We start from the raw sequence: 16333 nt of genomic DNA on the forward strand, positions 1-16333 counted from the left end.
TTTTTGGCATTAAATATAATGCAGATATACATTTTTTTCCTACCTAGGTTTACTAGTTAAACATGCTTACATTATCTCTGCTAGGTATTTACGATTATAACACTATAAATCAAACCTCAGAACAAAATGTACAATAAAAAGGAATTGCTTGATGCATGTCAAACATGACAGTAAAAAAAAGGGGGGGAGGGAAGAGCCATATGTTTAACTTCAGGCTTTTGTTTCTGTGATTTTTTTGATACTTTCCTAATTTGTCAACAAGAAAAATAACTTAAGATAATGGCTAGCTCTTTTAAATGTTTTATGAAAATTTTATAAGCAATTCAAGCATAATTATAAGAACAAGTGAATTAAATAGATTAAAATGGGTTAAAAGTTTATAAATAAACTTTTCAACAGTTATTATGATTTATAATATGTGTTCTTAAAAATAGTTGTAAAAAACTTTCGGATAACTTGAACCTTAAAGCTGTATTGTTAAGTTAACGATGGATATTCATTGAATATCTAGATCATTTCCAAATAAGATTAAATATTGACACATTAATTGCGAATATAATTTTAAGTTTATTTACTTTTAGCAGCTTGTTTTTATATGGTATATAGCAGCTAAAATATTTGGGTCTGTTAGTAAATATGAGAAATTTTACAATGAAAAAGACATATATATGCCTCTAGAGGATTATACAATTATGTATTCATACACTTGCTGTAGAATAATAGTATGTGGCACACAGTTCAAATCGCCTGTTTCTAGTGTTCACTGAAAATCAGGGTTACTAATAGTGAAAATTCCAATCAATATTGTAAATGAATCTACTAGAAATAGTCAGGGTTTAAAGAAATAATTCTGCGTGTAAGGAAAAGAAGATGCATTTTTGATAAGGAAAGTAAGAAGCGTGTGTTTTTGTAAGGGGGAAAAGAGAGGAATTTTGTCCTAATGTAGAATGACAAAAATGGAATGGATTAAAAAATATTTTTGGAAGGTTTTTGAGAAAAGAATCATGGAAAAGGAATTTTTTCTTGTGTGGTTGATGCTGGCTAAGATTGGGTGGATTTATTTATTTATTTATAAAATATTTTAATCTTCACCCAAGGAGTGAGGATATTTTTTCCATTGATTTTTAGAGAGAGGGCAAAGGAGGAGGGAGGAGGAGAGAAAGAAACATCAATATGTATGGCTGCCTCGCAAATGAGCCCAAACCGGAGCCAGGGATCGAACCTGCAACCCAAGTACATGCCCTTGTCCAGGAATCGAACCCACAACCCTTTGGTGCACTGGCCAATGCTCTAACTAGTGAGCCATACTGGCCAGGGCTTCATTTTGTCTTCATCAGGTCTTTGATTACTTAAGAAAACCAAGACTTCTCAATATTAAAAGAGCTAAGTTTTAATAAATGAAACTTTTGTATTTGCTTTGGAAATCTCTCTCTCTCTTTTAAAAATATGTTTTTATTGATTTTATATAGAGAGAGAAATGGGGAGGGAGAGAAAGAGAGAGGAAAACATCTATGAGAGAGAGAGGTGCACGGGACGACTCTCAACCAACTGGGCCACACTGGCCAGGGCATGCCTTGGAAATCTCTTAGTTGTCACTTTGGTTAAATAGATAGGTATTGTTTCACAGTGACCTGTGATCCTGTGGAGTCAAGTGCTCAGACCTTTAGAGATTTTTGACAACTTTCCAAAATCAAATTCTAACTGGAGTCTGACTTCAAACTAACTGAGATTTCCCAGAGCCCTCCTGGAAAATCTGTCATCTTGTAAAAGAGATGCTCAGCTAATTAGGGTGGCTTGGTATGTTCAATTGTGTGGAAGCATTGCCAAATAAGAAGTGATGAAATAGCCTGTGGGCACTGCCACTTAAGTTGGTTCGAGTTTCCTGCTCAGTCCCCAGCACCCGCAGCTTGGGCCTTGCCCAACCCAGCTGGACAGTGGCTTCAGCTAGGGAAGAGTTACCGAAAGATCCAGAAGCGGAGAAGGTGCTGCTGGAAAAGAGGAGAAGGTGCTGCTTATTCAGCAGAAAAAGAGTACGCGATGCCCTTACGGCTGAAAAATCTAAGACCGCGACAGAAATCAAGAACAAGATGCCGCAGAAATTACAGAGGAAAGCAGAACCTGCGGGCAATGACGTTGTTGTGGTTGCTCCCATTACAATGGGATACACTGTGAAAATCAGCAATTATGGCTGGATCAGTCAGGCAAGTTTGTGAAAATCTACATTACCTTAACTGGAAGGCCGTCGAGTCCCCGCTGAGAATGTGCAGGTGCATGTCACAGAGAGAGCTTTGATCTCTTGGTAAAAAATTTAACTGGGAATATTTATTCCACGATTGTGAACAATCTCTTGAAACCCATCTCTGTGGAAGGTAGTTCCAAAAGGGTCAAGACATATACGGGGATTATTTTATGTAAAAAGAAAGCAGAAAACACATAGTGGGTCTACCAGACTCAGGTTGAAAAGGGAAAGAAAAGCCCTTCTATGACTCTGAAATAGGCTAGTGAGGGGTTGATGAATGTTCTAAAGAAAATTTATGAAGATGGAGATGGTGATATGAAGCAAGCCATTAATAAGGCTTGGGCGGAACCAAGACAGAAACAAGCCAAAGGAGCTGCAGAATTTTGAGATGACATTACAGAGCCTTCTCTTAAGTAAAGGCAATAAACCCTCCATTTCCTACTGGAAGACTTGTTTAAACAAAATACACTTACTAAATGCTTCCTCTAAAGATGGTTTCCTTTAGTAACCTACCTGATCATTTTGTTCAAGAAAGGGAAATACTGCCTTCTCATGTGAAATGTATAAAAGCAAGTTTTCCTTGATGAAAATGCCACAGGGTGTTGATTTTTGTTCAGCAAAGAAGTAGAAGACAAAAATTATTGCTTGTCTTTAAGTTCTTGACGTCAACTCCCACCACTGTAGGAATAAGTAAAATTAAACCTGAAATTTTGCATAAGAAAGTGATAATAAATTTTCTTAGATTATATGTGCATGGATCTATATTACTAATATAGATATTCCAAAAATTGTATGACGTTCTTAGAGATTTGCAATACTGGACCTGGCCGGGTAGCTCAGTTGGTTGGAGAGTCGTCCTGATACGTCTAGGTTGTGGGTTCAACCCCCTGTCAGAGCACATACAAGAATCAACCAATGGCTGCATAAATAAGCGGAACAACAAATTGATCTCTCTCTCTCCTTTCCTCTCTCTCTCAAATTTAAAAAAATTTGCAATACCCTTGTCCACTTATTATGTTAAAATGTATGCTACAGAAATAACTAATTTTTCTTATCAAATGAACTCTCATCAGATCTTTAACCATGGCCATATTAAGCCCTTCGTCTTTCACAGGCAGTTACTGTTTTACTGTTTCTCCTCTGTGAGAATGATCCATGATGGCATCACTTGAATAACTTTGAGACCCTGCCACCAGGCTGAGGAAGAATTTCCTGAACTAATGAAGAAGCTGATGGATTCACAAAATTGCTAACCCAAGATCAAGCAAAACAAGAATTAATTCTTGAGCCTGAATGAACTGATAAGGATAACTATAATTTTTAATGACTTTTTAAAAAAACATTGCTGATTCTTTAATGTTTTGCTTTCCAGATTTAAGGAAACCTTTTTCTCTTTTCTTTTAAGCTATCGTAACTTACAGCAATATTGTAAACTATACCTTTGCAAACAGAGTTGAAACTTCTTTTTTTCTCCCTATCTGACCTCTCTAGAATGTGGAAACTCTTAGTATTCTTATTTTCATGGCAATATAGTTATTTACATAAGTCCAGCATGACTCTGTTCTTGTAACAGGACACAATTGGAAACATTGGTTATATCCCCAGCCTTTGATTAGAATGTCATGTTTGCGAATTATCTGCATTAAATCAGATGTGACCGGACAGCTTTAAGGAACTGACGTTGACTTTAAGGAACCAATGCTTATAAAACCCCTTTTGGAAAAGCTGGCCTGTATCTGGCTTACAGGGTTTCCCACCTTGGAGGTGAGGAAGGATATTTTGAGAACAATGAGAAGAGAAGAATTCGGCCAAATCAATATGCATTATAGGCTAAAGGTGGTAGCGAGTTCTTGGCTTGACTTCTTAGCTTTTAAAAGTCCAATCTGGGATTACTTCTGAAAAGTTCCAGCAAAGCAAACTCAAAGTGGACCTATGCAAGCTCTTGCTGCACTGATGTAAATGATCAGGCCAAGTTGAATGAGGCCAGGCATGCTTCTCGAACAAATTAGTCTTACTTTGATTATCTGTGATAGAAATGGACGTGAATGTAGAAAGAATTTTTTGTTTCAATGGAAAACCATAGTGCACCCTTGCAGGTTCTGTCTTGTAGATTTTTCCAGTCCTTACTAAATCCTGAATTCTAGTTTCTACCAATACCCAGCTATAACTCTCAAAATTAACATTTCCAATTTTCCCCCTCCTGATTTGAAACTGCAACTGCCCTTTCATGAAGCTCTGCAAGCCAAAGCTGAATGGCTTGATATACGCTTAAAAAACACAACTGCAGCAGGTCATGTGTGGGCAACCTTCATGTCTTCTGCTGTTTGTGCCATTCAGAAAGTTCGCTGGAACACCTGATGCCATCACCAGAGGTGTTCAAACAGCAAACCAGAAAAATCCATCAGATGATCACTGCTATCCTACTCCACCTTCCAGAGCTGCCTCAAGCTCAGGCTTAAAAACTGTGACTGGCTGTCCTCTGGACTCAGAAACTAGGTTTCTAACTATTAGTCTTTGTTTTTCTTTTATTTTCATAGGAAGTCCCCTCATTAAATATCTGACTGCTAGCAAATTATCATTTTGTTATTTGAAATATTATTTTTCTTTAGCACTACTCAATCTCTGTACAAAACTCAAAGACTTGTGGCCAGGGCTTCAAGGACTTTTGGTTGTTAAGAAAAAGCAGAAGAGATAAAACCATTCACTTGACTTAATTGGTTATTCTGAGCATAAAAGAACACTTTAAGGGAATAACAATATTAACCCAAAGCATGACTGAATAATGGAGGGATTTTAGGTACAAGAAGCAGAAGTGATTAGGGGTTGGTTGGCTTTCCTGGTGACCCTTAGGTCATATTTCTGACTTTCCATCAAGATGATTCCTCTCAACACAAGGTTTTCGCATGTGCTGTTCCCTTGGCCAGGAGTACCCCCCCATTCCTTTACCTAGTTAACTTCGATTCATTTTTTAGGTATCAGCAGAAGCATTGCTTTCTCAGGGAAGACCTTGGTGACCTCTCTGACTAGGTCAGATTCTCTAACTTAGGCTCTCAAAGCACCATGGCCACTCTTTCTCAGTACTTGTCATAGCTTCAATTTTTGTATATTCATGTGGCTATATGATTGTTTACTATCTCCTCTACTAGATACAAAGTTCCATGAGGGCAGTGATGATGTCTGCTCTTGGTCATTTGTATCTGTAGAACATGGCACCTTACCTGGTACACAGTGGCCCCTCCCCAAATAGTTGTTGAATGAATGCGCTAGGGATTGTCAATGGCTTTAAGCATTTCCTTTCCTACTGCCTCCACCCCTCATGCTACAGTGGAGGCCAAGGATATACATCATTGTCCTTCTATAGAAGCCTATAAAAGTAAAAATCTAGTAGGGCAAAGCAAAAGATTTTAAATAGTATCTCCTTTCGCATTCCTTCACCATATCCTTTTTTGAATATCTCCTTTCTGCATCCACACTGACTCAATGAGGCTTACACATGCATGTGCCTTCCCTGCGTGGAGCCATCACCAAGTTTGTCACAACATTCCTTGGGACTCACTTTGAATGACATAAGCATAATCATACTGTGATCAAACTTGTGGAACTGAGCTTGCTGTTCAAGGTTCATAGCACTAGGACACCATCCTCATCAGAAGTTGGTTAACATCATCTCCCCAAGCAAAGATTAATCTGGACTGTTTCTGGTAGTTTTTGTGGGTTTTTTTTTGCATTGGAAAGAAGAGTTTTCCAGCCTTTTCAGGTAAGATCTTGGCCATTTACAAAGGCTTTTACCTTCTTTCTATACCCTGCAGGCCATGATGGTCACATATAGCCATTGCTGTGCCCACATCACCCTAGGAGGGCTTTCTAAAAGCTGAAAGACAACACTCTGGCCTCAGACCAAATGTGGAGTGAAAATGGCCTGGCTCCTTGGCAGCTTCTCTGTCTTACTGACAGCAGCCCAGCTTGTGGAGGCATCTGGTATCAGGAATATCTTGAGCTTGGGTCCTGGGAAAATTTTTCTCTGCTGCTTTTGTGGGGGGAGAGGGGGGAAGCTTTAAAGACTCTGTGTGTGTGTGTGTGTGTGTGATATTTTATGTCAAATATATTCAAAAACCTTAGAACTAACCAAATAGATTTTATTTTAGAAACAGTAAAATGAAATGATTCAGACTTTTTGTAACTCTTATGAGGAACAGAGATTGTTATATTAAACTTTTATCACAGCAGTAATTTGGGAGGAGTGAGGGTGAGTAAGCAGGTCATAATTTAAATTGTGTGCTAGACATTTTCCATGCAGTTTAATATGAAGATTAAGGAGATAGAACTTGGGATTTTCAATCCAAGTAGATTTTATTCTTCTTCCAAAGGGCACACAAAATAAAAGAATAGTGATATAAAAGAGATTAAGGTGTGGGCTCAGGTGTTGGTCAAAATCTCAAGTAATTAGCTGTGTGACTTCTGGACAATTACCTCTCTGAGCCTATCTGCAAAGTGGGACAAGAAATTCCTACATCACAGAATTGTAAGTATTATTTGATATAATATATATGAAGTGCTTAGCACAGTTTATGCACACATGAAGTATTCAATAAATGGGGGCTTTTATTATAATTATTATTTCTACAAAATGCTTACACCAAACTTGATGCTTCTGGGCAGCTCTCTTAGTTTGGCAAGAGGAATCCAGACTAGGAGGCCTGGAGGGTGCAGTGATTCAGGAAGCAGAGGGAACCATTCAAAAGAAAATTAGTAGCAATCACATTAGGATAGTGTTCAGTGTACAACATGAGTTATTCTTCCTCTCTCCCCAACAACTTCTGTTTTTGTTACAAAAACCTATGGGTAATGATGTTAGCCTAGTTCTTAAATCAGAAAACTGAGGCCCAAGGAGGTTAAGTAACTGGCCCAAAGTTTCACAGCTAATGAATGACAGAACCGCAGAACCAGGACCTAAATTCAGGTCTTCTAATTCCAAATTCAAGGGTTCTCTCTATTATACCACAGAAGTAAAAGTTCAACCAATTTCAGAATTAGACATTTAAAAGTATGTATTCTACTTATATAACAAATTATGATGCTATCTTCCGTTGGCTTGACATAGAAGTCTGAAAATTTCAGATGATCATGCTCATTTGCTCCCACAAACCCCTTGGGGGATGTATATTTCTTTAGATGAGAAGGTAAGGAAATTTAGAGGCATAAGGAACTTGCCCAAATTCACTGGACTAGGTAGGGGGTTTGATGATGGTGCCAACCAGACCTGCCCTCCACGGAGAGCCCCTCCATGACCCCCAAAGGCCTTGCCTGACAGGTGCAAGCAACCACTAAATTCTCAATGAATGTAAATTGAATATAATAGCTAACAGGTTGTAATTACATGCATTTTTCTCATTTAGGTTTCAAGACAACCCACCAGTGTCTAGAGACGTTATAAGCTGTGGAATGTTTTGCCTGAATCCAATATGCACCTTCAACCAATGAATCAGGCTTGCTGACTCTTAATGTAGTCTCCTTACTAGTATTAATTGGTTTTAGTGTGGGTCAATAAAAACCAAGGCAAGCAAAAAACAAACCAACAAACCAGCAGATCCCCGAAACATACCAAGAGGCAAGACCAGAGACGAGTGAGAACTGGGTAGCCCCTTTACAGCTCTCCTCGCAACTCTGGCTAATCTATATACAGATTGTTCTCCTGCTCTCATGCACCCTCAGCCTTAAAGCCAATTGAAGCACTCCGTGTTGATGCTGCATTGCAACATATGCCCTGTAGAAACTCAATGATCTCAAATTAATTTATATTAAGGAAGGACAATAGATTTAAAGAATAGTATGTTTTTGATCCCTGACTGCAAGTGAGCACGTTGGAGCCAGTTTAGCATCTTTCCCTTTTATCTGTGGCTCTCTCTCTTTCCCATATGGCATAGCCACTATTCAGGACTGTGTGGTCCTTTGTCCTTGAGTCAAAGGCTTTTCCAGCTCCCACCTTGAACCATCAAAAATTCCTTAACTTCCTTTTAGCTGGTATAAAAATCACTTTATTGTTCTGTTTGTCTCTTACACACACACCAAACGTCTTGACAACAGCATGATTCAGGGGAAAGCTGAGATCTTAAAATGTTTCATGATGAAAGCATTAGTATAGCTACTGAACTGATCCTTAGGGCAAAACAGGAAAAAAAATTTGGTTCCAGGACTGTAAGAAGTTTTTCATTGCACAATGTACCACCCAGGAGGTCAGCACATCAGCTGACTGTATTGCCACAGAAGTGTTTTCTCCTGAAGAGGAAGGAGCTGAGAGAAGAAGGGTTACAGGTAGGTCCAGACAGAGCTAGCAGGCAAAAGTGGGAAAACACTGAACCGAAACGCATTGAGAATCTCTGTATCTGTGAAGCAAGTGTCACAGTCAAAGATGGCTGAGAGAGCCTGGTCTTTCTCTTGACCACAGAATAGAGCAAAGCTGTTCTTTTCCTCTTCTGTGAATGGTTCAGGGGGAAAAGAGCAACCATAGGCTGGGCTATTGACAAGCCAATTAAATATGCTGGGTCTAATCAAGTGGTCTTTTAGAAGGCAGTTGGTGGCAGGCACTGGTTCTGTGAATTTCTCAGAGCCTTTAACCAGTAGACAACAGTCTTCCTAGCCCTTGAAGGTGACCTCTAGTTTCAATGCTCTACAGAAGGCAGCTCAGTGTAGAGCAGGGTTCCCAAACTTTAGCCTGCCTCAGAATCATCTGGAGAGCTTCCAGGCCCCCCATCAGAGTTTTAGATTTAAGAGGTCTGGGGTTGGGCCCAAGAACTTGCATTTCTAACAAGTTCCCAGCAGATTCTGTTGCTGCCAGTCCCCAGACCATGCTTTGAGAAATATTGGTCTAGAAGGAAAAAAAGAACTTGAGAGCTGGCAGACATGGAATCTGGTTCCTGTTCTTCCACTTTCTGGGTGCCTCTGAATGAGCCACTTAACTTCTTTGAGCTTTGGTTTCTCAGCTAACAAAACAAATGATGGCAGATGATGATAGAGTGGTTAGACATATGGACTGTGTTCAAATCTGGCCTTGCCACTAACCATCTCTGTGACATTAGACAAGAGACGTCACCTCTGAATCCCTCAGTTTCTTCACCTGTCAAGTGGGGGTAATGACAGTGTCTACCACATAGAGTTGCTGTGAGCCCTGAGGGGACCACACATATGTAAAACATTCACAGTAGCTCCTAACAAATGGTAAACGCTACATAAATGTTCTCTATTATGATTTTCTGTAGTTGTGTGAATTGCATGAAATAAAACATGGAAAGTGCCTATGTCATGTCAGGCACAAAGAAAATGCACAGTAAATGTCAATTTCCTCTCCCCACCCCCCAAACAGGAAAGTCAGACTTGTAAATGCTGACTGAATGAATGTCCTTTCTGTGGAGATCTTAGTAGAAGGGCATGGTGAAGAAAGACAGCAACGTGAGAATTTTGTTAGTGAAGCAGCATGTGTCAGACGCCACCTCATTGTAACCTGACAGGTCTACTACCAGTAGGACCTTCCTTTGAGCAAAGATCAGCAACTTGGGATATTTAGCCAATTTGTGTCTGGTTATCAGAAGTGTGGGAAAAGCCTGGGGGGCTCCCAGCAGGATGTTGGACGGCTAGCATTCCATTTCTAGGGGAGAGCTGGGACGACTATGCATGACCCCAGGCACACAGGCCTCATCAGGCAAAACTCAGGCTGATTCATTTCCTTCTTCCTCACCTGCCCACACAACTCAAGGCTGCCCCAAAGTTTCCACAGAGCTGATTGCTGAGTGCTAAGACAGCTATTTCCATTTAGCTTTCAGTGGCCTGTGGATAAAGGGCATGGTTGAAGTTTAAGTTAAATAAAGCTATTCTTCATCCATGTTGTATCCAGTGACAATTTAGTGAGCTGCTTTAGGACAAAACATTCAAATACATTTTGTAAAGGTTGCATATTAATAACTCCCTTTTGGGATGTTTTTGTATACGTAGTAGTATACTAAGGGCCCTGAGAAGTTGTGCAGTAAAGAAATAATGGGTTTTATCCTTAACTGAGCAGTTCTCAAATTGTTTGACCATGGAGACTTTTTTCTTTAAAGCAAGTAACAGCTCTTGACATCTGACAGAACATTCTGTGGCAAATGCTGGACCAGGCAGAAATTTAAATGTCCAGGTGTAGAATTATTTAAACACTGAGGGCCACTGATACCTTGGGGGAAATAGGTTAAAAGCCATATGTTAGTCTCCAACCATTTTAGCTTATTGCGAGAGCCATACCAAACACTTGTCAAGGGCTGGCTCTCTGAATATCACCAACACAACCTGTCGCTAAGACCAAGCTGCACTTATTGTTTAGAGCAAGGCCATCTTTTACTGAAAACTGGAAGTTTGGTTTCAGGTTGTCTTTCAATGAGCAGGCTTGATTGAGTAAAGATAACGATATAACAGTTTAGGAGTGAAAACAGCAAGAAAAAGATTTTGAAGTGAGAGATTTAAAGATCTTTCTGGTGTTACCTGTTGATGCCTCCTGCTGAAGAGTTAAAGGGTCTTTTTGGGAAGTTCTTACAATGAACAATCAAATTATATGCCTGGGCAAGAGTTTCCTGGATTAGTGAAGGTATAATAGTAAAGACAATATATTAATGTATTGTAGAAAGTAAGTTGTTGGGAGGGGTTAGAGAGTTCCAGTCCTAGGTTTGCAAGCTGTAGGTATGGAGTACCCTTAATTTTTGAACTTATTTCATGGATGTTGAGTGCAACATTCTCACCCTTAATTTTTGAACTTATTGCATGGATGTTGAATGCTCATCTAGTTTATTTTAGGTATTTCCTCCAGTCTAGACTACAACAAGATACAATATGAGAATATTGTGCCAGATTCTACAACTTCATCATTGTTGAGTTGCTGTAATAGAATAAAATAATCAGTCTTTCTGACTTCGTCTTGCCCAATTCCCATACCATGTTGATTAGCAACTTTTGCTTAGTCCTTAATATAGATATGCCAATCAATAAAGGAATCTAACCTGTAGCCTAGGAATTAGTGAAACAACCTTCCTCCTTGAAACTATCTCCCCAAGAAGATGAGGAAGGTATGTACAAAAATAATGATTGTTTAGCAAAGAAGTTCCATCATCTCTCTCGGACCGTTCCTGGCATCCAGATGTCTGACTGAGGTCATCAGTCACCTCCTGGCTTCATACCTCTCCCATTTCTCCCTTCCTCTGACATAAAAGACGCCTGAATTCTGTACTTTTTCAAGATGGTCCTTTAGGACTCTAGCCTGCTGGCTTTCTGCATTAATTCGCTTTCCTTGCCCCACCTCCTTGTCACTTGACTTATTGGCTGTTGTGTGGCAAGCAGTTTGAGCTTTGACTTGATTACATTACCACTGTGTGTCAATGCCAAGATCCCTGCCCCCCTACCCACACCTTTGATTCTATACTGTGTCACTGCTCGCAGAAAAACCTCAGAGCACCCAGAGCTGACAATCAGAATGGTTTCATCTGGGGACATATTGATAGGAATGGCATCCATTCCCTTGTTGGATTTACTACTTTTTGGAGCAAGGATAAGTGGCAACTTTGAAATTATGAAGTAAGCCTTTGTTTGTTTCCTGAGGATGGAGCTTCCTAGAAGTCACCACTTCTAGGCCTAATTCTATAGATTTCAAGAACTACGTGGATTCATGAAAAAATATGACATACAGACTATATTTTAAAGAACAAAGCACATGTAGTGGATATAGTTCAGTTCAATATCATCCCTTGGTAATGATCATGATGGGAAAATGCATTTATGTGGACGTCTTTAATGGGTTTCTTATTTTACAAATACAAAATAAGAAGGTTCACTGATCCCTCAAGTTTTATATTAAATTTTAGGAGAAAAATGATGAATGTTGTCTTCATAGGATTAGAGCGGAGGCTGAACCATAGATGAATGAATATATATATATTTTTAATCTTTATTGTTGAGAGTATTACAGGTGTACCATCCCCCCCCATTGACCCCCTCCACTTCGCTCCCACCCCCTCCCCAGGCCTTCACCCCGTTATTAACTCTGTCCATGGGTTATGCATATATGCATATAACTTCTTTGGTTAATCTTTTCCCACCCCCCCACCCCCCTTCCCTCTTTTCTCTGAAATATGATCGTCTGTTGCATACATCAATGTCTCTGAATCTATTTAGTTCATCAGATTTTGTTCATTAGCTTCTTCTTAAAGAAGACCCTTCAACATTTCCTGTAGTGTTGGTCTGGTGGTGATGAACTCCTTTAGCTTTTTCTTATCTGGGAAACTCTTTATTTGACCTTCAATTCTAAATGATAGGTTTGCTGGGTAGAGCAATATTGGTTGTAGTTCCATGTTTTTTATCACTTTGAGTATTTCTTGCCACTCCCTTCTGGCTTGCAAAGTTTCTGTTGAGAAATCAGCTGGCAGTCGTATGGATGCTTCCTTCTAGGTAACTAACTGCTTTTCTCTTGCTGCTTTTAAGATTCTCTCTTTGTCTTTAACCTTTGGCATTTTAATTATGATGTGTCTTGCTGTGGGCCTCTTTGGGTTCCTCTTGGTTGGGATCCTCTGTTCTTCCTGGACTTGTAAATAGATTTCTTTCCCAAGGTAGGGGAAGTTTTCTGTCATTATTTTTTCAAATAGGTTTTCAATTTCTTGTTCTCTTTCCTTCTGGCACCTCAATAATACGAATGTTGGGCCTCTTGAAGTTGTCCCAGAGGCTCCTTATACTATTTTCATATTTCTGGATTCTTTTTTCTTTTTGTTCTTCTGGCTGTATGATTTTGTTTCCTCATATTCCAAATTGCTGATTTGATTCTCAGCATCCTCTACTCTACTGTTGATTCCATGTAAATTATTCTTCATTTCAGTTCCTGTAGCCTTCATTTCAAATCGGTACTTTATTATGTTACTGATTTTCTCAGTTATTTCCCTAATAGTATGCTTAAACATCCTTATAAACAAAATTCTGTACTCTGTATCTGTTAGCTTGCTTGGATCTATTTCATTTAGTTCCTCTTCTAGAGATTTCTTCTGTTCTTTCCTTTGTGACATGTTTCTTTGCTTCCACATTTTGGCCGCTTCCAGGTGTTTATTTCTATTTATTAGGTAGAGCTGCTATGTCTCCTGGAATTTGTAGAGTGGCTTTGTGCAGTAGGTGTCCTGTAGGGTCAGTGGCTCAGCCTCCCCAGTCACCTGAGCTGGGCCTTCTAGGTGTTCCCCTGTGTGGGCTGTGTGCACTGTTCTGTTGTAGTTGAGCCTTGGTTGCTGTTGGTGTCACTGGGAGGAATTGACCCCCGGGCCAATCAGCTGTGAGGACCAGCTGCAACTACAGCCAAAGAGCTGCTGTGCTGGAGATACCCCTATGGTTCAGGATTTACTTCAGTGGAGCTTTGGTGTTCACCAAGTGTGCCCTTTGAGTGTGTCACTCGTGGCTGTGGTAGGGTTATAATCCAGGGTGGTCGAGTCTCACCACCAGGTGCACTGTCTCTGGGGTCTCTGGGGAGGTGCAAAGTCAGCCTGTGCCAGTGCCTTGCCCAGGTCCACCCAGCATGAGCTACACAGCAAACCATAGTTGGCTGCTACTTGTGCTGGGCTTGGAGGTGTCCAGGAGAGGCCAAGCTATGAGCCAATGCAGGCTGCTGCTAGTGCCAGGCCTGGGGCCATTTTTTAAGCTGTATGGGGCAGCTGCTGCTTGTTTGAGATTTTAGGAAAGTCCTAAACATAAGGCTTGAGAGGCCACTTGCATAGAAAAGCCCCTGGAAATGGCCTGGATGAGCTGCAGGTGGGGAGGGGCGGGGCCTCCGGGAATCACAGGGCGGGGCCAAAGGTGAGAGTCAGGTGCTGGCGACTCAAACATGGCGCCTGCCTGCCGGCTGTGCGGGGAGGACTCGCCACAGGAGCCATGACCTCTGCCAGCCCTTCTGCCTGGGAGGAAGCCGCCCCTCCAGCTCTGGCCCCGATTTCAGGCAGGTTAGTTCCTCCCCAAGTGTCCCAGGTCCTTTCAAGCTGCTGCCCGCAGCTGGGCTCAGAGGGAGCGTCCGAGTGAGTCCGTGCCGGGCCCTTTGAGAGGAGCTGCTGGGGCTCCCACAGCCTCCGCGTCCCTCAGGGACAGTCCCCCTGGTCTCACAGCCCAGAGTTGTGGAGAAGTCTCTTCCCGGCCTGGAGCCCTGGGCTGGGGGCCTGCTGTGGGGCTGGGACCCCTCCCTTCTCCGGGAAACCCCCACCGCCGAGATTCCCTCCCGGGTTTAACCCGTGGCACCGGGTGTGGGCCCGCGGCCGCGTCTCCGGGATCCAGCCCCAATCCACTTGCATCTCCGCCCCTCCTCCCGGTCTCGGTGCTTCTTCAGCTCCCTGGTTGTGGGTCTTCTGTGCAGTCAGATCTCAGGAGGCTCTGAGTGACGGTGGTTCTGTATTTTAGTTGTAAATTTGATGTGGTTGCGGGAGGCGGCGGGTGCAGCTGTCACCTGTACCACCATGTTGTTTCTCTCAATATGAATATCTTTACTAACAATAAAGTTATATTAAATATGAGTTAAAAATATAACCTCCAATTTAATCCCAACTCTCTGATATTGTACAACCCATTTGCATAATATAATATTTTCTAATGAATTATTTTACCTTTTCCACTGGTGAACTATTGTTATCTCTAGGTGTTTGAGCTTATTTAGAAAAATACAAATTCTGGGTTAATGGCACAATGGTTTTTAAAGCACAAAAATGTTTCTACCTTACACATTACTTAACCTCTTCTGTTAAAAGTTAATATGATTCTATTGAAAAAATAAAAAAGATGTGTCTAAGATCTTTGATGATACAAATTTTAGTATTAACTTTAATAACCAACTACTAGTTGAATGAAAGCAGGCCTAATTCTATAGATGCCAAGAACTACATGGATTCATGAAAAGTATGAAACACAGACTATATTTTAAAGAAAAAAAGGACATATAGTGCATATAGTTTGGTCTAATAACATACACTTATTGAATGAAGTCCATGCCAGTTGCAACACTATGCTAGATCTGGGGAATCCAAAAGTCAGGAACAGTGCCAGTCTTTGTCCTTGAGGTCATGGTCTAGAAGGGGAGACTGAGACAAAAACATGTAAGTTAGAATATAGTAGGTTCTATGATAGAGGGGAGCACAAAATACTGGGGCTCAGTAGAAGGCTTCTAGAAGAGATAATGTATTAGTTATATATTGCTGCATAATAATTTTTCCAAACATGGTAGCATTGAACAATTAGCTTTCACTATCTCACGTAGTTTCTGAGGGTTGAGACACCTGGAGTGGTTTGGCTGGTGTCCTGCCTCAGGCTCTCTCATAATGTTGGCCAGGACTGCTGCCATCTGAAGGCTTGACAGTGGGAGGATGCACTTTGAAGAGGGCTCACTCACATGGCTGTGGGCAAGAGGCCTCAGTTCTCCGCCGCGGGGCTGCTCATTATATGGCAGCTACCTATCCCATAGCGAGGGATCTAAGAGAGGGACAGGCAAAAGCCACAGTGTCTCTTACAACCTGACCTCAAGTGATGCTTTGTAACTTCCTCCATATTCCATTAATCATACAGATCAACACTGATACGAGGTGGGCAAGATTACACAAGGGGATGACTACGAGGACACTGGCCCCGCGAATGCTACCTGAACCTAGTAGAAGTTCCTAGGGAACATGCTTTGACAAATTGTTACTTTAAATAATCTTTAGTGAACTGATAATTTTAACTGGAATATGGGTGCCTGTATATAAAAGGAGAATAATAGTAGTAGCCAATATTTATTGAACTCTTTGTATGCAGCAGGCACTGTCAAAGGACTTTCCATGTATCATCTCATTGAGAGAGAGTACAGCTTATTGTTTAAACACCTGGATTCTAGAGCTACATAGTTTTTAAAAATTTTATTTTATTTTTAATATCTATCTATCATCTATCTATCTATCTATCTATCTATCTATCTATCTATCTATCATCTATCTATCATCTATCTATCTATCTATCTATCTATCTATCTATCTATCTATCTATCATCTATCATCTATCTATCATCTATCATCTATCTATCATCTATCTATCTAT

At 40.7% G+C, this 16333-nt stretch overlaps 1 pseudogene; it reads left to right on the forward strand.

The window, feature by feature from the left end:
* The first annotated feature begins 2087 nt into the window (after positions 1-2087).
* On the forward strand, positions 2088-2626 carry LOC107538872 (calcyclin-binding protein pseudogene; annotated as a pseudogene).
* The last annotated feature ends 13707 nt before the right edge of the window (positions 2627-16333 follow it).

Source organism: Miniopterus natalensis, chromosome 2 (assembly GCF_054644295.1).
Source record: "Miniopterus natalensis isolate mMinNat1 chromosome 2, mMinNat1.hap1, whole genome shotgun sequence".
Classification (NCBI taxonomy): Eukaryota; Metazoa; Chordata; class Mammalia; order Chiroptera; family Miniopteridae; genus Miniopterus; species Miniopterus natalensis.